The sequence below is a fragment of the Capsicum annuum genome, chromosome 11, assembly GCF_002878395.1.
Source record: "Capsicum annuum cultivar UCD-10X-F1 chromosome 11, UCD10Xv1.1, whole genome shotgun sequence".
In the NCBI taxonomy this organism is placed as follows: Eukaryota; Viridiplantae; Streptophyta; class Magnoliopsida; order Solanales; family Solanaceae; genus Capsicum; species Capsicum annuum.
In genome coordinates, this window is record NC_061121.1 from 120496790 (window position 1) to 120521381 (window position 24592).

At 36.7% G+C, this 24592-nt stretch overlaps 1 non-coding gene across 1 annotated transcript; it reads left to right on the top strand.

Annotated features, from left to right (window-relative positions):
* Nucleotides 1-23742: 23742 nt before the first annotated feature.
* LOC124889121 lies at nucleotides 23743-23848 on the top strand. Its single transcript, XR_007047737.1, has one exon. It is a non-coding gene; the product is annotated as a small nucleolar RNA R71 (small nucleolar RNA).
* Nucleotides 23849-24592: the final 744 nt, after the last annotated feature.

Here is a 24592-nt window from a genome sequence, read left to right on the forward strand (position 1 = left end):
CCTACGAGTCATAGGGTGACGTGACGAGTCATATGGTGTGAATCATAGGGTCACCAGTAAATGTTCCTTCTACTACTATCTTGAGTGTGGCACGTGGTGACGAGTTGCAATGTGTCCTTATGAGTCGTTTAGTGACTTGTAATCACTGGCAATAATTTTTCAGCTTTTAATTAAAGGCAGTTTGGGCATGTCTCCTTTACCCCAATCATGACCCATGACTTAAACCCCTTTAGGGTGTCATTATCATTCTAAAACAAATTTAAATAACTTTTAAAGCACTCTCAATTCCTCAAGGTCAAGATACTTAGGTTTTCTAGGAAGTTGATCAATTAGAGATCTCAAGGGTGACTTCTCTCCATAACTCTTGATATTTTCAGGCATGTGACTCTACCCCTAAATTATTTTACTTGAAGAATAAAATTATATGTTTGTTTATGTGGATTGGAACATTGGCCTTGATTTGGGTTAAGGGTTTTGGAAGGATTGTTTCTTAAATTATTTTTCATGATTTATTATGCATTGATCATTCTTTATATATGGTTTTAAATTTGTTAAGTGCATAGACATGGTGAATAAACTAGGAGATTGTGATTACTCTAAATTTTGTGAAATTGGCAATTGATATGGTAATAACCCTAATCCATATTTTGTGAAAGTAGTTTTAGGTATGAGTAAAATTGTATTGAGCTACTTTCAAAAATATTTCATGATATAATGAAGTTATTAAACTATGATGGTTTGATTTAATGAACAAAGGGATTCGGTATCTCCCTACCTTATATCCCCCGAAGACTATGGAATTGTATTGGCATGATGAGGTTACCTTGCAAGTCTAAATTGTAAGTCAATACCAACAGTGTAGGTCTTCATGTGTGTTGTGTTTTAATCTATGGGAATGTCTAAAAAGTATTTTTAATTGTATTATAATTGGGATGTGTAGTCGGGCTGTGAAAATGGATGTTCCAAGAGACCAACACTTAAAAAAATGGCTGCCGACATAGAGGTCTAAATGACCAGGTAGTTTATGTCCCCCTTATTATATGATTGGGAGGTTTGAGTCTCCTATGTTAAATAACTTGGTGCTTAAGTCACCTTTGATGAGATTCGAGTCCCTCATGTTAAATAACTAGGTGCTTAATTCACATTCGATATATGCTGGGAGGTTAGAGCTCACCATCGTTCACATGTACATATAATTATCCTCTGGTTTGTGCGGCTATAAGCACTAGGGCCCTTTCAGTTGGGGAAGAGTTGGGCCTATTTATCCCGTGGGTGGCTTATTATAATAGTTATGCTACACAACTCAGGTTATGATTATTAAAATGCATGCTAAGCCTTACTCCCTATCCTAGTATATTATATAAGTATGTATGTATGTATATATATTTATATATGCATAAATTTATGTAAACATGTACATTGAGTAAAACTAGATTCTTAATTGTCATTACTTTATCTTTATCCCTGAGTTATATGCTAGTGCTCAACCCACTAACCATCTCCAAACGTTGTATCCCTATGTGATGCAGGGACTAAAAATACTTCTATTTTTCTATGCAGTGTTAGGTGTATTGGCTTAGTTCATCAGTCGTTTGCAGTGAAGTGGTGAGCTTCTATTCTCTGGAAGACTTGATTATTCCATTAGTTTTCTTTCATAAGATAGAATTAAAAAGTTAACATTAACAATATTATTATCATTCATATTGTATTATCAGGGTTGGGGGCATGTCTTGACTTAGATTATTTTTGGATTAGTAGAGGCTCTGTGGATATTACTATAGATTGGATATTGTTGTTATTATTCTTAGATGTCTTTGAGTTATTAGCTCTATATTTTTTCATATGTTTAGATTTTAGCCACTGCTAGGAGTGTTATATTTTGTTTGGATAGGCAAAAGTGGTGGTCTCCGATCCTCAGTGGACTTGAGATACCCGTCACGGTCAGGCTCTTGTTTGAGTCATAACAAATTTAGTATTAGAGCCTAAGTTTATGGTCAATTGAGTTTCCACAAACCTGTGTCAAGTAGAGTTTCTTTTAGGGGTGTGTAACGTGCCACACTTATAAGGGAGAGGCTTTGAGACATTTAGGAATGTTTCTCTTTCTTGTTATTCTATTTTAGGCCATAGAGTCTAAGATCTTAAATCTTATCTAATCTCTATTTTTCTCATTTTAGATCATGCCTCTAAGAACATTTTATATTCGTGTAAACTCTTTATTCCCGCTTGGGGACAATGTGGATGCATATTGTCCTACTTCTAGAGTTCAAAGTTGTTCTAGGGGTCCATTTCCTAATTGCCCTTATGGATTTCTACTGATTCCCTCTAGCCCTCCCTGGATACCTCAGGCTGATGTGTATAATGCTGAGTTTTCCTAGTCAATCTATTTACTTACCTAGTTGGTGGCTTCTTAGACTAAGTGTGTCGCTTTTGTTGGTCCATCTTCTAAGGTCACTAGAGTTGGCCAGTTTATGAAGTTGATTCCTCTGACTTTCAATGGCTCTAAGGTTGAGGAAGAACTTTAAGGATTCATAGATGAGATGGAAAAGATCTTCCAAGTTACACATACTTCTGACTCTAAGGGTGTTGAGTTTTTTGTCTACTAGTTGAAGGATGTTGTATATCAGTGGTATGAGAAGTGGGATCAGGGGTGATAATGCAGATTTGGCGCAATGGGATGAGTTTTTGGGTGTCTTTCTAGATCATTTGTTTTCTCAAGAGTTGAGGGAGTCTTTATTTGAGGAGTTCATGAATGTGAAACAAGGTAGGATGACTGTAAAAGAGTATGCCTAGAAATCTCACCGTTTGTCCCTTTATGCTTTTTAGCTAGTGTGTAGTATGAGGGCTAGAATAAGGAAATTTGCGTTAGGTTATTCTGACGATCTGATTTTGGAAAGCAAGTCCTCCTTGTTAAATAAGGATATGGATACCTCTCAACTTATGGTGTATATATAATAGGTCAAACAGGAAAATAAAGAAGCAAGCAAAGATAAGGGAAAGACAGAGTAAGAAGTGCTGGTATTTGGATTAGGGGAAGGAGAGTAGCAGGGTAGTAGAAATGGTAGAAAAAGGTCTAAGAAGAAGCAGGGCCATGTTGACTCTTATTTGACGGCTAGTTCTCCTTATTCAAAGTTGTCTAGTATTTGTTGTTTTTAAAGTGGTAATGGTCCTAGGGTAAAGGGTGCCAAATCTTAGGTAAGTGGGGCCCATTTAAATCTATCATATCTTTTTTGTCAGCTTTATGACCTATTGCATCATGGTCAGTGTGAGAAAAGGAGGAATTAGTATTTTAATGGCAGTCAGATTTGTCATATACAGTGTGATTGCTCTTCTAGGGTACTTCTGTGGATAATGAAGTCCCGGTTGTTGCTTCTTTATCTTTGAAATCAAAGAGTGCTACTTCTGGTTCTAGCACTAGTCGAAATCGTCTATATGTTCTTACCACCCGTCAAGAATCTGAGGCTTCTCTTGATGTTACAACTTTTTTTTTGTGATGTGTATTACTTTCTTGATCTGAGGTCTACTCTTTCTTATATGACTCCTTATGTGGTGGTTTATTTTAGTTTTAGTCCTGAGTGTATTCCTGGTCTCTTTTCTGTTTCTACCCCAGTGGGTGACTATTATGGCTACAAGGGTGTAGAGGGGTTGTGTTGTATCTATCCATTATAGGGAGACTTTGATAGAATTGATAGAGTTGGACATGTTAGATTTTGATGTGATTTTAGGGATTGATTGGCTCTATTCATATTAATCCTCTTTAGACTATCGAGCCCATAAGGTCCTTTTTAAATTTCTAAATAAGATAGTCATTAAGTTGGAAAGGAGTTCCCTAGTACCTAAAGAAAGGTTCATATCATATCTTAGAGCCCAAAGATTTATTTCTAAAGATTCTAACTCAAAGAGTTCGTCTTTGTAATCTATACCTGTGGTTTGTGAGTTTCCCGAGGTATTTTTTGATGATTTTTTGAGGTGTTCCTCCCGATAGAGAAATTGATTTTGGGATTGATCTTCTTTTGAACACTCATCCTATTTCAATATCTCATTATAGAATGGCTCCATTTGAGTTAAAAAAACTTAAGGAGCAGTTCAAAAATCTTCTTGATAAGGGTTTTATTCGTCCTAATATTTCCCCGTGGGGTGCTCCTATGCTCTTCATTCATAATAAGGATGGATCCCTTCGAATGTGTAAAGATTACCTCCTGTTGAATAAGGTGATAGTGAAGAATAAATATCCTCTTCCTCAGATTAATGACTTATTTGATCAACTTCAGTGTGCTAAGTACTTCTCTAAGATGACCTTCGGCGAGGTTATCATCAGTTGAAGATTAGGGAGGTGGATATCCCTAAGACTGCTTTTAGAACCCGATATCATTATTTTAATTTTTTGGTGATGTCCTTTGGGTTGACTAATGCGCCTGCAATATTTGTAGATCTTATGAACTGGGTGTTTCATTAGTTTCTAGACTTGTTCATCATTATGTTCATTGATGATATTTTGATATATTCAAAGAGTGAGGAGGATCATGTTGATCACCTCTATATAGTGTTGCAAACCCTTAAGTATCAGGGTTTGTATGCCAAGTTTTCAAAGTGTGAGTTCTAGTTTAATGTTGTCACTTTTTTGGGTCATGTTGTTTCTAGTAAAGGGATCATGGTGGATCCACAAGAAGTTGTGGTGGTTAATAAGTAGTCTAGACCCGTGACTACAACCGATATTTAAAGCTTCTTGGGTTTGGCAGGATACTTTAGGAGGTTTTTGGAGAGATTCTATTCAATTATTGCTCTACTGACTAGATTGATTCAGAAAAAGATGAAGTTCTTGTGGTTCGATATTTACGAAGGTAGCTTTGAGAGGTTGAAGGATAGGTTGACTATTTCTCCTATATTAACTCTTCCTGAGAGTAATAATGGCTTCATGGTCTATTGTGATGCATCCCATATGGGATTGAGTTGTGTTCTCATGCAGCATAGTTAGGTGGTGGCATATGCTTCTAGGCAGTTGAAGGTTCACGAAAGAAATTATCCGACTCATGATTTGGAGTTGTTGGTTGTGGTGTTTGCTTTAAAGATATGGATGCCACTACTTGTATAGATTTTATGTTGACATTTATTCTGATTATAAGAGCTTGTAGTACATATTCACCCAAAGAATCTGAATCTTAGGCGAATCAGATGGCTTGAGTTGCTCAAGGATCATGATATTGATGTGTGAGCAGATTCTAACAAATTTGAGGCTTTTAACTTAGAATAATTGTAAAGTGTTAAGCAATTTTTGTCGTTTTTGATTGTTTTCTCTTTGATTTTGTAGGAAAGTCAAGATGCAGGAAAATATATGAAAGCTATATCAAGAAGGATGATTTTTTGGTGAAAACAATAGCGTTTTAAAGATATCACCTAGAGACATGTCAGACGACATGTGTGATAAGTTATCAGATTTTTGATAAGCTATCATACAGGTCGTCACACTGAGGCAGAACACAGTAAATTAGAAGCAAGGTCTGACAATAATTCTGATAAGTTATCAGACTTGTGATAAGTATTCACACAGTTCGTCATACATATGAAGAGGACCTAACGACATTCTCTGATAACTTATCAAATTTGTGATAAATTATCAGACATGTCGTCACCTAAAAGAAAAATTCTGAATTTTTAATTTCGAAGTTTTCTTAAGTTACAGATATAAATAGAAGCTTTTAGGGTTTCATTGAGGGGACGAAACATCTTGAACTTATTCTAAAGGCTACTTTACTTCTCTTTGGTCTCTAAACTTGTATTTCAATTTTCAATTCTTTAATTCAGATTCTTCTTGAACTTGGGAAGAGAATCAATTTCTGACTACATCTTTTGTAAGTTTAATCACTTTGAATTATGAATTTAGTTATTATTATCACTTTCTCTTTTGTATGGACCAAAAACCCACAACCAGGGTTATAGGATCTATGATTACTCCTATATTGTCTTAATAGTTGGTTAGGGTTAGAGTAATTGTGGGAACATCTTGATAATTCTTTTGTATTAATTATTTTCTGTTATTTGCAAACAATAGATCTCGCCTTATGTTGATTTGCTCGAACTGAGAAATAAACTAAAGGTAGCGAATTATCAATGAGTATTTGGGAAGGTTAAGTTCTCATCTAATGATTAATGTTGTACCAAGATTGATCAACTCGAGATAAAATCAGTATGAATAGAATGCTTTCCTAAGTTTGAGAGTATTAGGTAGTTCAACATCTAGGTAGGTTGAGAAATACTTAGATGGACTATTGAAACTGATAATTTGGTGTTTTCCATAAGTCACGAGAATCCAATATTGCAACTATTATTCAATGGAGGATTACTAATCATAGTTATTATAACCCTAGTTTCTCTATATCATTGATTTGAAATATTGTTGTTTAAGATTTGAGTTCTATGGCGAATTGAAGTGTTAATAACTTTTGTTCATTCATTAAAAATCCTCACTTTGTCTTTTCGTGCCAGTTGTTTTAATTTAACTTGTAGCTTTAGTTTCAAACTAGTTTAATCGCCACTTATATTATTCCCTGTGGATTCGAACCCAACTCCAAAGTTGGGTAAATATATTGACGATGACCACCTTGCACTAAATTGATGTGTAAGTTAAGCGTTATTAGATAGAAGTTTGCGTTATTATCTGGGTAAAGCTAATGTGGTTGATGATGTTCATAGCAAGTTATCTACAAGAAGCTTATCTAATGTTGATAAGGAGAATCAAGGTTTGGTGAAGGATATTCACCAATTGGCTAATCGTGGAGTTCATATATTAGACTCTGAGGATGGTGGTGTCCTTGTGCAAGAGGTGGTGAAGTCATCTCTTGGTGCTGAGCTGAAGGAGAAATATGTTTTGGATTTTATCTTAATGCATATCATGGATAATATTGGTCCATATCGTATTTTGAGGCAAGTGGGCAATGTGACTCATTAGTTAGAGTTGCCTTCTTATTTTGGTTTTGTTCACCCGGTTTTTCATGTTTCGATGATGAGAAAGTGTCTGGGTGATCCTTCCTTAGGGGTTCCATTAGAAAGTTTTGGTGTTTTGGACTCCTTATTATATGAGAAAGTGCTGATTAAGATTTTTAATCGGCAAGTCTGTCTGTTGCGGACTAGGAATGTGGCTTCGCTGAAGGTTCTATGGAGGAACCAAAAGCTTCAAGAAGCTACTTAGGAAGCTGAAGAGGACATAAAGTCCAAATGCCCATTTTTGTTCCTTGTTCTAGATAATCATGCTTAAGGTGTGTGTTAATCTTAGCATCTTTGTTTTTAGACTTTGCTAAAGAAAGTTGTGATTCCATTGACATCTTTATTTTCTTTCTTTGTTAAAGGTAAGTGTGTTTGTGTTCCATGATAAATCATGCTAAGGGATGCCTTGTATCATCATTCGAGGATGAATAATCTTGGGGTACGAGATGAAATATTTTGGATTTTGGTCCTTGAAAAATTCTTGAGTTTTTAAACACACTGCCCAGATTATGACTCTCCTTACGAGTCGTAACGTGTCATTGCAGGTCTTGAGTATCAATATTAGCCATACTAGTGTGCTATCCTGATGTTACTTCCTTGACTACGGCTGGTTGTTACAAGTTGTAAAGACTCAAAATGAGTCATATGGTTCTCCCTGTAGCCAAACTAGTGGGTGTTCCAAGTATTTCTATCTTGAATGCGACTTAGACCCTACGAGTCATACGGTCACCTATCAAGTCATATCGTGTGAATTATAGGGTTACCAGAGAAGTGTTCTTACACTACTATCTTGTCTACGACACATGGTGATGAGTCATAACGTGCACTTTAGACATTCCCCGTTTCCCCAATCATGACCCATGACGTAAAACCCCTTTAGGGTATCGTTATCACTCCAAAACAAATTGAAGTAATTTCTAAGACACTCCCAATTCTCCAAGGTCAAGATATGTAGGGTTTCTAAGAAGTTCATCAATTAAGGCTCTCAACGGTGATTTCACTCCATAACTCTTTATATTTTAGTAAAGTGACTCAACCCCTAAATAGCTTTTACATAAAGCATGAAATTATATGATTGCTTATGTTGATTGGAACATGGGTTGGGGTTTTGAAAGGATTGTTTCTTAAATTATTTTTCCATGATTTATTATGCATTGTTCATGCTTTATATATGTTTTTAAACTTGTGGGGTGCATGGAGATGGTGAATAAACTAGGGGATTGTGATTTCCCTAAATTTTATGAATATTGACAATTAATTTGGTAATAACCCCAACCCTAATTTTGTGAAAGGGGTTTTGGGTATTAGTATAATTGCATTGAGCTACTTTCGAAACAATTTCATGATATAAAGAATTTATTGAAACATGATGGTTTTATTTAATGAACAAAGGGAGTTGGTATATCCCCACCTTGCATTAATGAACAAAGAGAGTTGTTTTCCCTATGTTAATGGAGTTGTAATGGCATAATGATGTTACCTTGCAAGTGTAGTGTAATATCTCATATTAGACTTAGCTCCGTTTAGCTCCTAGTGAATGCATAAGAGGCTTAAAGCCTGAAAATTTAGCTAAGTGTTGGGGACTTAGCCATTTTTAAGACCTCCTAACTTCAAGGATTTTTAAGTTAACCTTTCTGACTCCGAGATGATGGTTTTTGAGTTAATTCATATTCAAAGGTGTAAGAAGCATATCTTAGGGAAGTTTTGGATTTTTCGAATGAGGATTGGGTCATGTTTGGATTTCAATTCCAAAACCTCACAGCATAGTAGTACGTCGCGGTGGATATAACAATGATCACATCACCGCATCGTTGTGGCCTTTAAATCGGCATCCTAGTTACGAGTTTAATCTTCCATTGACCCAATTCATAAAAACACAAAATTAAACTCTAGTTAGAGCATTATTTGCCCCTATTCAACAATTTTCTCCCCTAAAGTAAACCCGAATCATCCCCCTAAGTTCATCCATTCCGTCATCTTCTCTTTAAGAAAAAACAAAAATTTAAGTTCCCTAATCCAAGAATCTTAAGAAAGCCTTTAGGATTATCTCCAAGGCTTTCAAGGTCAATAATTCGCCACCAAGTCAAGTCTATTAAGGTATGTGGGGTATGGACAAGGATAATCTTTCATTCTTGTGAACAAAACTTGTTTTAAAGTTAAGATTTTATGAATCGCCAATTTAGGGTTCATACACAAACTATCTTATTTAGAGTTTATGAGGTTATAAAGTGATTTAAGTATTGATGTGCATGTTTATTCTCATCTATTTACACTTTGACTTGAAGATTTATATTATGAATTGGATTTCATAATCTTGACTTGATATTGTTGAAAGATTTTAAGTTGATTATTGAGAATGAAGCTTTATTATGAAATTTTGAGAATTTAAGCATATATGCTCTAAATTCCAAGAATGAGTTTTGAGATTTCAAGACGACTATGATCTTAAGCTTCTTTGATAATTTTATACCTAGACTTGAAGTAAAGATTAATATTTTGATCCTAAGCTAAGACATGGAATCCACATTTGTTCATCTTGATTTTGATTTAAAGCAAAGAGAAGCATACATAGTTTTCATTGTACAAATATTGTGCTATTTTAATATGGATTTCTTTAAAGTATGAGCATATAAGTAATATGGGAGTAGTATTTATCACCGAGTTAGGTATTAGTCCAAGGCCGTATGCCCTAGAACTATGTGCCACCATCTGTTTAAGTCCTAGTATGGGTTAAGTCACTGATCACTTGAGTTAAGGTTTTATTTTGATGGCAATGGCAGAAAAACTCTCCCCAACGTGAGTAAGACATTGGACTCCATGATAGATCACAGGGTTAATGTCGGCTAGAAGAACCTCCCGAAGAAAGAATAAAGGTAAAGCATATAGAGCTAAGTATTTACGACTCACTAAATTCTTACTAATGTTCATTATTTTGAAGGCTGTGTTTTATTCAATCCAAAATGAGTCATTTATACTTAGCATGCAGAAAGCCTATGTACACATTGTGCTATTGCTTAACTTATGCATTCACCCCCGTATGCTCAGTACATTACAGAAGTACTAATCCACATATATATCTATGTGCTACATTATTTCATAATATAGGTTCTGATGCTCAGTACCAGTAACGTGATTGACTACGGGCATCTCCACCTACGTCCCAATAATTAGTGAGTCCTCATAGTTCGAGGACCCATTTTATAAGACTTTGATATTGATGAAGTATTTCTGTTATTTGATTTTAGTTATGTTCAGGTCAGTTGGGGCTTGTCCCAGTGGCTCTCTAGTTAGAAATAGCGGCTTGTTCAACTGATTTCTGTTTTACATTCAAAAGCATTTGTTTTCACGATTTCCAAGTTTAAGACTTTCAGTTAAGATATTAATTCAGTTATCTTAATAATTCATATGTCAAGTTTACCATTATCATGAGTTTCAAGTTTAGAAGGCTTAAAGGGTTAGCTTGGAGCAGTGCACCATATTTATGAGCAAGAGGCTACAAAATAAGTTAGGAATCATTATATCTTTTGTCATCTATCATGCTTACAGTTGTCTCTATCTACTTTTAACTCATTCTTTTACATGACAGAATATGCCTCCTCACCGAGCCAATACATATAGAAATGGTGAACAACCACCCCTGCCCGGTGACCCTCTGAATGAGAATGTGTCTCATGCTGAATTTTGGGCTGCCTTTTAAGCGTTGGCCCAAGATGTGAATGCCAATATTCAAGGAAACCAATAGGTGGCAGTCCCACTTCAGAAGAATGGTAATTTCGCTACAGCCAGATTCTATGACTTTATGAGGATGAATTCACCAGAGTTCCATGGGTCAAACATGGATAAGGATCCATAACTCTTCATTGATGAAGTGAGAAAGATCACTCAGATTATGTATGTTACTAAGGAGAAGAGTGTAGAATTGGTATCCTATGTATGTTACTAAGGAGAAGAGTGTAGAATTGGTATCCTATAGGTTGAAGGATATTCTTATGATTGGGTTATTATGTGGAAGGAAGGTAGAGGTAAGAATACAGCTCCTATGGGTTGGCAGGTATTTCAAGATGCATTTCTGGATAGGTTCTTTCCATGTAGATGCAGGAAGCCAGGGTTGAGGAGTTCATGAACCTGAGCCAAAGATATATGACAGTGAAGGAGTACTTCCTTAAGTTCACTTAGTTATCTATGTACGCTCTCGAGTTGGTAGATGACTCTAGATCTAGTATGAGTAATTTTGTTACTAGAGTTTCTAATTTGGTAGTAAAGGAGTGTAGGACTGCAATGCTTATTAGGGATATGGATATTCCTAGGTTGATGACTCATGCTCAGCAGATTGAGGTAGAAAAGTTGGAGAAAAGAGAGAAGAGAAACAAGAAGGCTAGAACTGGACAGTTTGAGTATGGTTAACCAAGGTATGGAGAGGGAAACCACTAGCAGTTTCAAGTTCATTTATCTTTTCCAGCGCTAACTTCAGTCAGTGCCCCTATACCTAGAACCAAGCAGGAGTAGTGGGGTAGGACTTTTATTTCTAGGTTTCAGAATAGTGTGTGTGGAAGGCCCAGTTATTTGACATGTGTAAAGTATGGAAAATCCTATCCTGGTGAGTGTTTGATGGAAAAAAAAGGGTTGTTATGGGTATGGCAAGTTAAGCCACAGAATCAAGGAGTGTTCGTATACTAGCAGAAAAGTAGGGATGTTCGTTCCCAAACTCAGGGTATTAACTCCCTTGTTCCACTGGTCGCCCAGTTCCCATCATCCAGTACCAGCGGCGGTCAGCGCCAAAATCAGTTCTATGCTTTACCATCCAAACAGGAGAAAAAGAGTTTACCAGATATTGTTACTAGTATACTTTGTGTCTTTTATCTTGATATCTATGTGTTTTTAGACCCAAGATCAAATTTCTCTTATGTGACTCCATTAGTTGTGGTAAATTTTGGGATAGGTCCAAAAAAGCTCTCCAAGCCCTTATTAGTTTCCACCTCAGTGGGTGAGTTAGTTGTTTCTAGGAGAATCTATAAGAAGTGTCCTATCACTATCCTATATAAGATCATACTAGTTGACCTAATAGAGTTAGAAATAGTATATTTTGATGTTATTCTAGGTATGGATTGGCTTCATTCATGCTATGCATCAATAGATTGTCACACCCATGTGGTGAAGTTTAAGTTTTCTGATGAGGCAATATTTGAGTGGGAAGGTATTTTGAATCTCCCAAGAGTCATTTCATATCTTATTAAGGCCAGAAAGTTGATATCGAAAGGGTTCATTTATTATTAGTTCGAGTTAAAGGTAGTAAGTTTGAAGCTCTAAAAGTTCAGTCAGTCTGTGTAGTCAATGAGTTTGCTGAGTGCAAGTTATTTCTCTAAGATAGACCTCAGATCTGGCTATTATCAACTTAGAGTAAGAGAATGTGACAATTTAAGGACAACTTTTAGAACTCGGTATAGTCACTTCGAATTTCTATTCACGTCCTTTGGACTAGAAAATTCCCCAACAACCTTCATGGACTTAATGAACAGATTGTCCAAGTAGTATTTGGACATGTTCGTCATAGTCTTCATTGATGACATCCTTGTCTATTCCTATAGTGAGAATGATCATGTAGACCACCTCAAAATTGTATTGCAGACTCTTCGAGCCCATCAATTGTTCACCAAATTTAGTAAGTGCAAATTTTATCTAATATTAGTACCCTTCCTTATCCATATTATTTTTGGTGAGGGCATTAGAGTTGACCCTCAAAAGCCTGAAGTAGTGAGAAACTGTCCTAGGCCTATCTCTCCATCAAATATTAAGATATTCTTGGGTTTAGCTGGCTATTACCGATGGTTTATTGAAGGGTTTTCATCTATTTCATCCCCCAAGTCAAGATTAATTCAGAAAAAAGTCAAGTTTCAGTAGTCAGATTCTTGTGAGAAGAGTTTTCAGGAGTTGAAGACTCGACTCACTTGAGCCCTAGTTTTGATGCTACCAAATGGTTCAGATGGGTTCATTGTTTACTGTAATGCTTCCAAAGTTTGTCTGGGTTGTATTTTGATGGAGAAAGGTAAGGTTATAGCCTGTGCCTCTAGACAACTTAAACCTTATGAAAAGAATTTTCCTACCCATGATCTTAAGTTAGCCGCTTGTTGTTTTTTCCTTGAAAATTTTGAGGCATTATCTTTATGGGGTGCATGTTGATGTGTTCACGGATCAGAAAAGTTTGCAGTATATGTTCTCGTAGAAATATTTAAATCTTCATCAAACAAGGTGGTTAGAGTTTTTGAAAGATTATGACATGAGTATTTTGTGTCATTCGGGTAAGGCCAATGTAGTGGTATATGCCCTTAGTAGATCAAATATGCGTATTGTTGCTCATGTTGAGAATAAAAAGAAGAAGTTAGTCCAGGAGGTTCATCAGCTTACTAGATTAGGTGTTCTGTTGGTTGATTCAGTTGAGGGTAGTGTAGGGGTTCAGAATAGTATGGAATCTTCTTTGGTTTCCGAAATAAAAGAGAAGCAAGATAGGGATTCTAGTTTGGCTGAGTTAAAGGAGTCAGTCAGAGATCAGAAAGAAAAGGTCGTCTCCCAAGGAGAGATGGTGTGTTGCGGTGCCAGAGTAGACTGTATGTGCTGTGTGTTGACGGTTTGAGAAAGGAGATTTTGGTGGAAGCACATGGCCGTACTAATCTATACACCCAGGAGCCACTAAGATGTACCGTGATTTATGGGAAATCTATTGGTGGAGAAGCATAAGAGGGATATTACAGAGTTTGTAGCTAAGTACGCTAATTGTCAACAGGTTAAGGATGAGCACCAAAGGCCTAGTGGCACAATTCAGGAGTTCAGCATTCCCACTTGGAAGTGGGAAGAGGTGAACATGGATTTTGTGATAAGGTTTCCCCATTCGCATCGTCAGCATGATTTAACTTGGGTTATTATAGACAGAATGACCAAATCATCCCATTTTTTGCCAGTTCATACTTCCTATTCAACAGAGGATTATGCCAAGATCTACCTTAGAAAGTTGGTCAGATTCCATGGAGTTCCATTGTCTATCATTTTTGACAAAGGAACTTAGTTTACCTCTCACTTTTGGAAATAGTTTTAGTAGGATCTTGGTACCTAAGATCATCTCAGTACAACTTTTGACCCTCAAACAAATGGTAAGGTAGAGAGGACTATTCAGACCCTACAGGACATGTTGAGAGCATATATTATTTACTTTACGGGTAGTTGGTGTGATTACTTGCCGTAGATCGAGTTTGCCTACAATAATAGTTATCACTCCAGTGTCCAGATGCCTCTATTTGAGGCACCTTATGGGAGGAGATGTAGATTTCTCATTGATTGGTTTGAGGTAGGAGATACTACATTGACATGGCCTAATTCAGTGTTTGATATAATAGAGAAAGTCCAGCTAATCTGGGAGAGTCTTAAGACAGCCTAAAGCTGAAAGAAATCCTATACAGATGTAAGGAGGAGAGATCTAGTGTTTGAGGATGGTGACCTAGTTTATTTGAAAATCTCTCCAATGAAGGGAGTGAAGAGATTTAGAAAGAAGGGGAAGCTTAGTCCTCGATATGTTGGTCCTTACAGAATCTTAAGTCATTTTTGGAATGTAGCATATGAGCTTAAGTTGCCTACAAATTTGGTATCAATGCATCCAGTGTTTCATGTCTCCTTATTAAAGAAGTGTAGTTGTGACCTGGCTATTATAGTTCCGTTAGAAAGCATAGATGTTCAAGCTAGCCTTTCTTACAAAAAATCCCAGTTAAGAACCTTAATTGCCAAGTTCGAAGAATAAGGAACAAAGAATTCCCCTTGGTTAAAATTCTTTGGCAGAATTAGTTTATTAAGGGAGCTACTTGGGAAGCAGAAGTAGATATGCGAACCAAGTGCCCTCATCTTTTTTCCTCAAGTCAAAGTCAGCTTAAGGTAATAGTTTTCCATAGAGTACCTCTTTTCCATTCACAGTTCCAACTTTTATAATCATCTTCATGTCATTTCACGTATTCATGAATTAGTTCACTCATGTAATCATGTTTTCAGTTATGTAAGTTTAGTGCGTGATCTTAGTTCCTTAGTATTCTTAGCTTAATCAGTCTCATTCAAGGATGAACATTCCCAAGAGGGAGATATTGTAATACCCTGTATTAGACTTAGCTCGGTTCAACTCGTAGTGCATGCATAAGAGGCTTATAGCTTGAAAATTTAGCTAAGTATTAGGGACTTAGCCATTTTTAAGACCTCCTAACTTCGATTATTTTTAAGTTGTCCTTCCAGACTCGAAGACAATGGTTTTCGAGTTAATTCATGTTCAGGGGTGTAAGAAGCATGTCTCAGAGAAGTTTCAGATTTTTCAAACGAAGATTGGGTCACGATTGGATTTCAATTCTAGAACCCCACCACGATAGTGGTGAATCGTGGTGGGTATAATTATGACCAAATCACCGTGTTGCGGTGGCCTTTAAATTGGCATTCTAGTTTCTAGTTTAATCTTCTGAGGGGCAATTAGTTTTTTCCCATCAACGCAATTCATAAAAACATGAAATTAAACTCCAGTTAGGGCATTATTTGTCCTCATTCTCCAATTTTCTCCCCTAAAGCAAACCCTAATCATCCCCACAAGTTCATCCATTCCATCATCTTCTCTTGAAGAAAAACTAAGTAAGTTCCCTAATATAAGAATTTCAAGAAAGCTTTCAAGATCATCTGCAAGGCTTTCAAGGTCAAGAATTCTCCACCAAGTCATGTCTATTAAGGCATGTGGGGTTATGAACAAGGAAATTATTTCATCCTTGTGCCCAAACTTATTTTAAAGTTATTATTTTATGGATTGCCAATTTAGGGTTCATACCCAAAGTATCTTGTTTTGAGTTTATGAGGTTATAAAGTGATTTTAGTATTGATGTGCTTTTTTATTCTCATCTATTTATGCTTTGACTTGATGATTTATATTATGAATTGAATTTCATTATCTTGACTTGCTATTGTTGAAAGATTTCAAGATGATTATTGAGAATGAAGCTTTATTGTGAAATTTTGAGAATTTAAGCATATATGCCCTAAATCCAAATTATGTGTTTTGAGATTTTAAGAATACTATGATCTTAAGCTTCTTTGATAATCTTATACCCATACTTAAAGTAAAGATTGATCTTTTGATCCTAAATTAAGACATGGAATCCACATTTGCTCATCTTGATTTTGATTTAAAGCAAAGAGAAGCATACATGGATTTCTTTATACAAACTGTATTATTTTAAGGTGGATTTCCTAAAAGTATGAGCATATAAGTAATACGGGTATGAGTCCAAGGTCGGATGCCCCAGAACTACTTTCCACCATAGGTTTAAGTCCTAATATGGGTTAAGTCAGTGATTACCTAAGTTAACGTTCTATCTGATAGCAAGGGTAGAATAACTCTCCATAACGTGCATAAGTTATAACGCTCAAGTCCCTCCCATGATTGTGGGGTTAGGCGGTCATTGTGAATAAACCAACTAGAGTTGAGGCCGAATCCACAAGGAGTGAATTATATATTTCAAGTCTTATGAGTGCTCTAGTTACGAAAAGGTTACCTGGAATGATAATAAACAAGATATGTTAAATAAAATAAGGGATTGGTTTGTAATGATTTTTGATTAACAATACATTAATATGACACTTTCGATTATAAATCAAGATTAGAGAGGATCTTGGGATTATGCCCACCTAAAGTTAAAGCATGTGGGTTGATGATGGTTTATCATAAAGCTTAGTTGTTTACCAAAGGATAGGCTAGGTCGGAAGTCATTATAGTCAATGTTTCAATAAAATTACAACAACTTCACCCAGTGGATCTTTCGAGCACCTAACAAGTGTGCAATTCGTAATCACCCAAAACTTTAATCAAGCATCCCTATTTCTAGGATGATTCTCTTGACATGGCTTACACTCCAATCACACTTATTTCTATGATTGAAAAGGGTAGTAAACCATAGACTTAATTGTCCACCATTACCTTGTCCTCCTATAACCCTCTTTCAAGGATGTTATGTATTACCTTAAGTCTACCTTCATCCCTCTTTCAAGGAGGATGAAGGGTTTTTAGAGTTTGGGGTTTTCATCCGTCAAATTTCAACTCATTAACCTAATCAATGGTGGAATCCATACTCAAAAACTAAAAATCATGCAAACACAACAACACCCACACAAAATTACACTTTATTTCACCATAATCCCAAGACTAAATTACTTAGGTACTCATGAAGAAAGTAAAATGAGATATACCATGAGGATTATTCAAAACAATCATTCTTCACAAATTACTAAGAATTTAAGCCTCCAAGATTAGTTATACAATTTTTCAATTAGGATATCTTCCTTTCAATTCAAAAATATCTATGAGGTAAGCAATACCCAAAGAATAAAGAGTTTTTTCCTATATATGATTTGGGATTCATCTAGGCAATTTTACAAAACTGTCCTGGGTCACATTCTTACTGAATCACGATCGCACAGATTTGACCATAGTTGTGCTCCATGATTGCATTATGCTTACCATCTTGACTAACCACGACCGTGGCCTAAAGACCGCGGTTGTGGTAACAGAGGTTGAACTGCTCCAGGTCTCTAGCTGTACTTCTTTTGCTTCCATTTGACCCCTTTTTTATCTCCAATCCATATCTTTTCACCTTCTTAACTATATACCTGCAAAATATGGTTATTAGTGCATTTGAATCATGATGATGACTCCTTTTCTTATACAAATCATAGTAGTGTGCACAAATGTTTGGTGCAAATGATACGTAAAATCACCACTTATCAACTCCCCAACTTAAAACTTTGCTTGTAATCAAGAAATACCACCCTTTTCCATGAGACAATTTCACATGTATGCCCTCATTCTATCACCCAATGATCATGATGGCTTAAACTTGATGGTTACCACAAAAATCTCTTTGCACATGGGCAAAATGGTTTCAACAACACCCCTCAATAAAATGGAATATTTGAAAGATGCATTAGACTTTGAGGAGCAACCATGTAACAACCACTAACACTCTAGAAATGACTCACTTGTCTACTACAACCAAGTTATACCCTTTTTTATCTCATTGGATGGAGTATGACAAAATCACCCACCTCAACTAGTTCACACGCCTCCTCACAATAAAGAAGAGTTTACACACCTTGCTACTAGTCATATAATAAGAAATATTAAGTTAAAACATACTCTCTCTCTCTCAAGAAATTCTCTATGCTAACAAGGATCATGCCATAGGCTTGCCCCTATTTTTCAATCACCGCTACGATGACCATACTCAATTGGGAATCACAAAGGACTTTTTAAGCTTGTAATATATGTTTAGGGCAGGGTAGGATATCAACTTAGGAAAATAAGGCTAAACCCTCCTTAAACTTCTACATCATACTCTCTTCACTTTTTTTTGCTATTGGGCCACTTCTTTTTACTTTACTATTTTGCCTAATTTGCCTTTTCTTTATTTTCCCACTTTCTTTTTTCTCTCTCTCACTCTCTTTCTTTTTTTTTGTAAGCATAATAATACCCTTTATTCCTTTGTGGGATCTTTTCTTTCTTCAAATCAAAATGCTTTATTTGCTTAAGCACATAGGAATCTTTTTATGAATTCGTGGTTTAACTGTATTTCATTCAATTCCTATCACCCCCAACTTAGGCTTTTATCCTTAAATTGTAACCTTAAGATCAAGGAGGAAAGGGTTCAAAAAAGGACAAATAGAAAGGTCACATATTGTAATATGTTTTCCAAAAAAAGTCCAATGACTCAAAGAGAGTGACTAGGAGTAACTTCTATGTATTGGTAGGCTTTTTAGGCTAAAGTGGGATTCCAATGTGACCAAATAGCCTATGATCATTTGACCAACCAAGAACAATCAAAATTTAGCTTTGAAAGACTAAAGGGGAAAGTTTTGGATGGTACAAGTACACATGTGATATAGACAATTAAGCTCACGCACAAGGCATGCGATCTCATCAAGGGGGTTCAATTTTTCATCCAACTCGCGAAAAAGATGGAGTATACACTATTATTCCAAAATCAATTTTTAAAGTCATAGAAAGAGGAAAAGTTTTTTCATAAGGTTGCTCACGTCCATGCCCTCGAATTTCACAAAAATTTTGGACGGAGGGGATTTTTTGTTTTGTATCTGCACAATGCATAATTTTCTAATCCCGGCAATAACCCAAGTTGATGTCTCACATTGTGGCTCTAATACGGACGGACCAGCGACATGACTAGTTAAACTTTGCCAATAGGTATGAGTGCAATCCCCAAATCATTAATGCCACACGTACTCAGACTTTTTTTACACTGACCATGATGCAACGGGTACTCAGACTTTCTCTGCATCCATGGTTAAAAAATCCAATTGTGATGCTTTCCCCTTAAGAATGCCATCACTTAGTCTATCACAGGGAAAAGCTCATCAATTAAAACTAAACTAAAGTAGCAAACAAAGAACAAAGTAACTAATCCATGCGACTGTGGACACCATCAGAGTTCTCGAATATTACAACCCAAACAAAACTAAGAATCGTCCAAAAGAGCAGGCACAAATCAAATGAATAAGGAGACACCCTCAACTTAATGGATAGCAGTGTCCCCACTGCATAAATAATCAAGATAAAAGAGATAAAGGTGCTTCTTAAAACCTCATCAAGGTTTGTTTTCACTCTCGGATTCTACATCATCACCATTTTTCTCAAGATCAGTCCACTCGGCTGGGAAATCGTTATCACTCTCCACCCAAGAGGAAGGAAGTCTATCTTTAAGTTTTAAGACCTTTCATAGACCCTTCACCCCCTTCCACATCTTGATAAATAACGCATCCCTCTTTTTCTCTTTTGCAACCATTTTTTCATGTTCAATACAAGGTCTCAGTGTGACTCTGCCAAAGAGGATTAGGCTTTCTCAAGCTTAGCAATGGTAGTCTCTTGCTTCTTTTGGTCCTCCATGTACTTCTTATAATCAGTATGTGATACATAATAATGATGAGTGGGGGAGGGCTCACCCTGCCCTTGGGGAAAACTAGACACAAGCTCTTTGATAGTTACAATATTTACTCCAATCTCATCAAGAGGTCCTGTGGTGATTGTCCTGTGAGACTCGAGCTCACTATATGCCAGCTTTTCCAAGTTTATCTTTCTTTTCTTGATTTTGCCGAGTACGCCCTTTCCTCAAATTCTCAAGGGGTAGATAGGGGCACTAGGACGTACCCATGTATCACTAGCATACTCTTCCGCTCCCACTTTCCTGCAAAGCTCATTAATCAAATAGGGGAAGAAAAGACGTTTACCACTTTGGTTCTTAAAATGATCTATTTTATTGACCATGAGTTGACCAACATCTAGTATGATGCCACCTAGAATACAAGCAACCATCCAAGCATGCAATTTTGGGATTAATGTTATGTGGGTTCAAGGAGAAACTCAGCTACAAATGATGTGCAACCATATGCAAGCCTCAGAAGTGCAGTCGTTCATAGAGATATAGCTTTTAGTCTTGATCCAAGAGACTTCCTTTCTAAGGAATAGCCGTTGTGCCAACTAAATCCTCGATTTACACCCGTTTGCTTTGAATTCACCCATGTCTGCATGTTTGATCCCACAAATATTATTGACTTTCTTGGCCCAAACTTTAATAGATTCTTCCCGAATCTTGATAGTCACATTAAATAGGTCCAAAAAAGACACTTTACTGATATTAGCATAAGATTCACTGACCCATTGTTTATTTGCAATGAATGGATCTAGGGCGAAACACTGACACCCTATGGCTTCAAGTTTATCATGAAATATCGATAAATTGTTTGACACATTCTCCAAGCAAATTCCTCTTTTTGGGAGCAGATTTGTCCTCAGCATATCACTATAGTAGTGAGTGTAGCACTCGGGTGCCATGAATCAGATATGATCATACTTGTCCATGAGGTTGTCCTAAAAGTACTAGGCACACATTATATCAATCAATCACATTTTAACATGAAAATTGTACCATATTGCTCATTAATGCTTATTGGAATGGGTGCTCGGTGGTGATAGGTGAAAAATTAGAAGTACGGGATTTTTGGCATGGCAGGAAACTGGCCCCAGATATCGCGATCATGACCCATGACCGCGTTCGCATTGCCGCGATTGCGGTTATTTGATCGCGGTCGACATACTTGAGGCTGGTTTTATACCAGCTTCTCATGTACATATCTCTTCCAAGTTGGGTTACTATCATGCTCTACAATATGGATGTACAGGAAATACAATTGAGCAATGCTAATAAGTGCTTGAGTGCGCCCTTTAAAATATAGTTACCCCTATTGAAAGTTTATTTGGGAAAAGTGTTAAACACTTGGTGTGCACATCTTATTTTTCTATATTTTTCATAGATTATTTGGTATTCAAGATGTCCCACTTGTGTGCACACCTTATCTAAGAAGCTAACACTACCCCACACAAAGTATGACAAAATAAAAGTCATAAAAATTAAAACTTTAGGCCCTCTCTTAATCATGCATTCTAAGGCCTATTTTTAAAAATAAAAACTCAGATTGATGACACTTACCAGAGTTTCGATGCAAGAGGGGTGCAAGGATGTTGTTTGAGAGCTCACAAACTTGGCCAGAAATTAGCCCAAATTTGAGAGTACAATCTTTAAAAGGAGTGTGAGGGAAATGAGTGGTTAAATGACTGAAGTGGCCACGATTGTTCTCAGGTGGAAGCTATCACAGAAACCCTCTTCACCGCGATCATGATCAGTGACCGGATCGCGGTAACGGGGAGCAGTTCTGCTTTCCTGTTTTTCCCTATTCAGCTATTTACTCAATCTTTACGAATTTTTCCCCTGTTTAGTTTTCAATGTAGGATTACACACTTTCCCTTTTTCAAGCTCATCCAATGCACTCTATAGTTCCACAAATGCATGGGTTATTCATATGCAAAAGATAATATCTGCTCTACAAAATCATAATAAAAAGGATACGAGTCATTCTCATGGCATTTGAGGGTTGCCTCCCACCTATCACCTTAGTTATAATTCCTTCCTTCATTCTCAAGGTGTGTCTTCAAACCCCTCCTAATTCACCTTCTCATTTTCAACATCCATCACGAATATTACTTGAAGCTCCGCGGTTTATTTCTTTGACTTACAAATATTGAAGGAGACTTCATTCTCTTGCACCCTAAATTTTATCTCCCCCATCTCTATATTAACAATGTATCTCACAATAAACAAGAATGAAAGACCAAGAATGATATGTATCTCTTGGTCCATTTCACAATCCAACACCACAAAATCCACTAGGAGTATGAACTTGTCAACTTTCACAAGGACATCAAACAAGATTCCCACTGGCCTTTTGATAGACCGGTTCGCCATGAGAAATCGCATAAAGGTCGGTGTAGGGGCATCCAATCCGAGCTTCTTGTAGATGACAAAAGGTATTAAGTTGATATTTGCACCAAGGTCACATAGATCTTTTGCAAACTCATGCATCCCAATTATGCAAGGGATAGTGAACACTCTGGGGTCATCTTTCTTTTCAGCAACCTTACTATCCAGGATAGCGCTACACCCATGAGTGACCTCAATGGTCTCACCTTTAATAAGTTTCTTTCTGGACATCAACTTTTTCATCAACTTAGCATATCTTAGGATCTCTTGGATATCCTCAAGCAACGGGATATTTATTTATAGGTTTATAACTTTTGCTATGAACTTCCTTAATTTGTCACCTTTCTCTTGTTTATGCAATCATTGAGGGAATGGGGGAAGAACTTGGATTATGGGACTTGCTTCACTTTATGGATTTTAAATCTTAACCACTTTTTCATCACTTTAATTAGTTTTATTGTCATAATTTCCTTCTTGACTTTGAGGTAACACATTCTTTGCCTTCACTTTGGGCATTTTCTCAATTAATTCTCCTTTAGAGAGTTCACCAAGGGTATTTGCACTCCTTGTGACAATTTCTAGAACTTGGGCATCATTCTTTGGATTAGCAGTTGTGTCACTAGGGAGTCCATCTCTGGGCCTAGCATTGATTTGCGTGGAGATTTTCCCAACTTAGGTCTCTAATTATTTAATAGAGTCGGAGTGAGACACCACAGTTTGGGAAAGTTGAGAAAAGTCACCTTTCAACTCACGGACCAATTTTTCTATACCTTCCACTCTATTAAATATTCTTGCTAGCATATCCTCGGTCTTGAATTTTTCAATGTCAATTGCACTTGACTCCTTCACCTTAACTTGATCATGAGAGGGAACATAACGGTCATAATCGCATTTCCGATCTCTCCAATCTCTATCCCTCTTGTGGTCCATCAAACATTGGTTCCTACCTTGGTTTTGATAGGCGAGGCGAAAACTCCCCGAGTAGTTTTCTAAATATCAAATTTACTCATCCAAATTCTTTGATTCTTCATCATCTTCATAAGATTTTGATGTTACGGCATTTTCTACTTTCGTGGGTGCACCCATAACATGCTTTGTCAAGAAATCAAGTTGGGTCATTATTTTTTCCATGTTTTTCTCCTTTTCTTTATTCCACTTTCTTTGTTCATTATCGACCATGGAAGTAATAGAAGGAAACTTGGGAGCTTCGGTTTCTCAGGTATGCCAACCCCAATTTTACTTTGACACTTCTTTAATCAATAGAAAGGCCACGTGATTGTGCAACTTCACTAGGGAACTGCCCGCCGCATTATGCACCACCATTTTGTTTAATGGATCAAGGGAACGGTAGAAGATCTCAAGAAGCATCTTATCTGGGACATTATGATTTGGGCATTGAGCCATCTTACCATTAAACCTCTCCCAAGATTCAAACAATGACTCTCCATTCATTTGTCAAAAATTCACAATATCGTCCCTCTTTTAAAGAATTTATGATGTTGGGAAATATCTAGCAAGAAACACCGTAGTAAGTTTGTCCCAAGATGTAATTGAGTTGGGTGGAAGTGAGCGGAGCCATAAAATTGCCTCGCCTATTAGTGAGAACTGGAAGAGGTGAAGCTTAATGGATTCTTGAGTAATGTATGTTATATTGAATGGAACACACACTTCCATGAAATTCTTCAAATGGGCATTTGGGTCCTTAAAGACTTGACCCCCGTACAATCCTTTTATTTGCAACATGTAAAGCATGATGCTAGTCACATGAAAGACTCTGTTCCCATTAGTTGGTGGGATATGGATTTCACTTTTTAATCTCGCTTCATTTATTGGGCCCTCATCATCTAGAGGGGCATCAAAGGGGCCCATATTGCTTGTGCTATCACTCATTATTTCGTTAACACTTCAATTGTCTACAGAAGATCAAAAATAAAAGTAACTTACACCACCCCGGGTATTCCTAAGTAAGAATCACACCACATAAGTGAAATCTATATTCCACTCCCCAGCAATGGCGCTATTTTGAAAAGGCTTAATTCACTCCTATAATTGGGGGGTGAGGCTGTCGTTGTCAATTACCCAACTAGAGTTGGGGTCGAATCCAAAAGAAGTGAAATATATATTTCAAGTCTTATGGGTTCTCTAATTACTAAAAGGTTACCCGGAATGATAATAAACAAGATATGTAAGATAAAATAGGGGGATTGGTTTGTAAAGATTTTTTGACT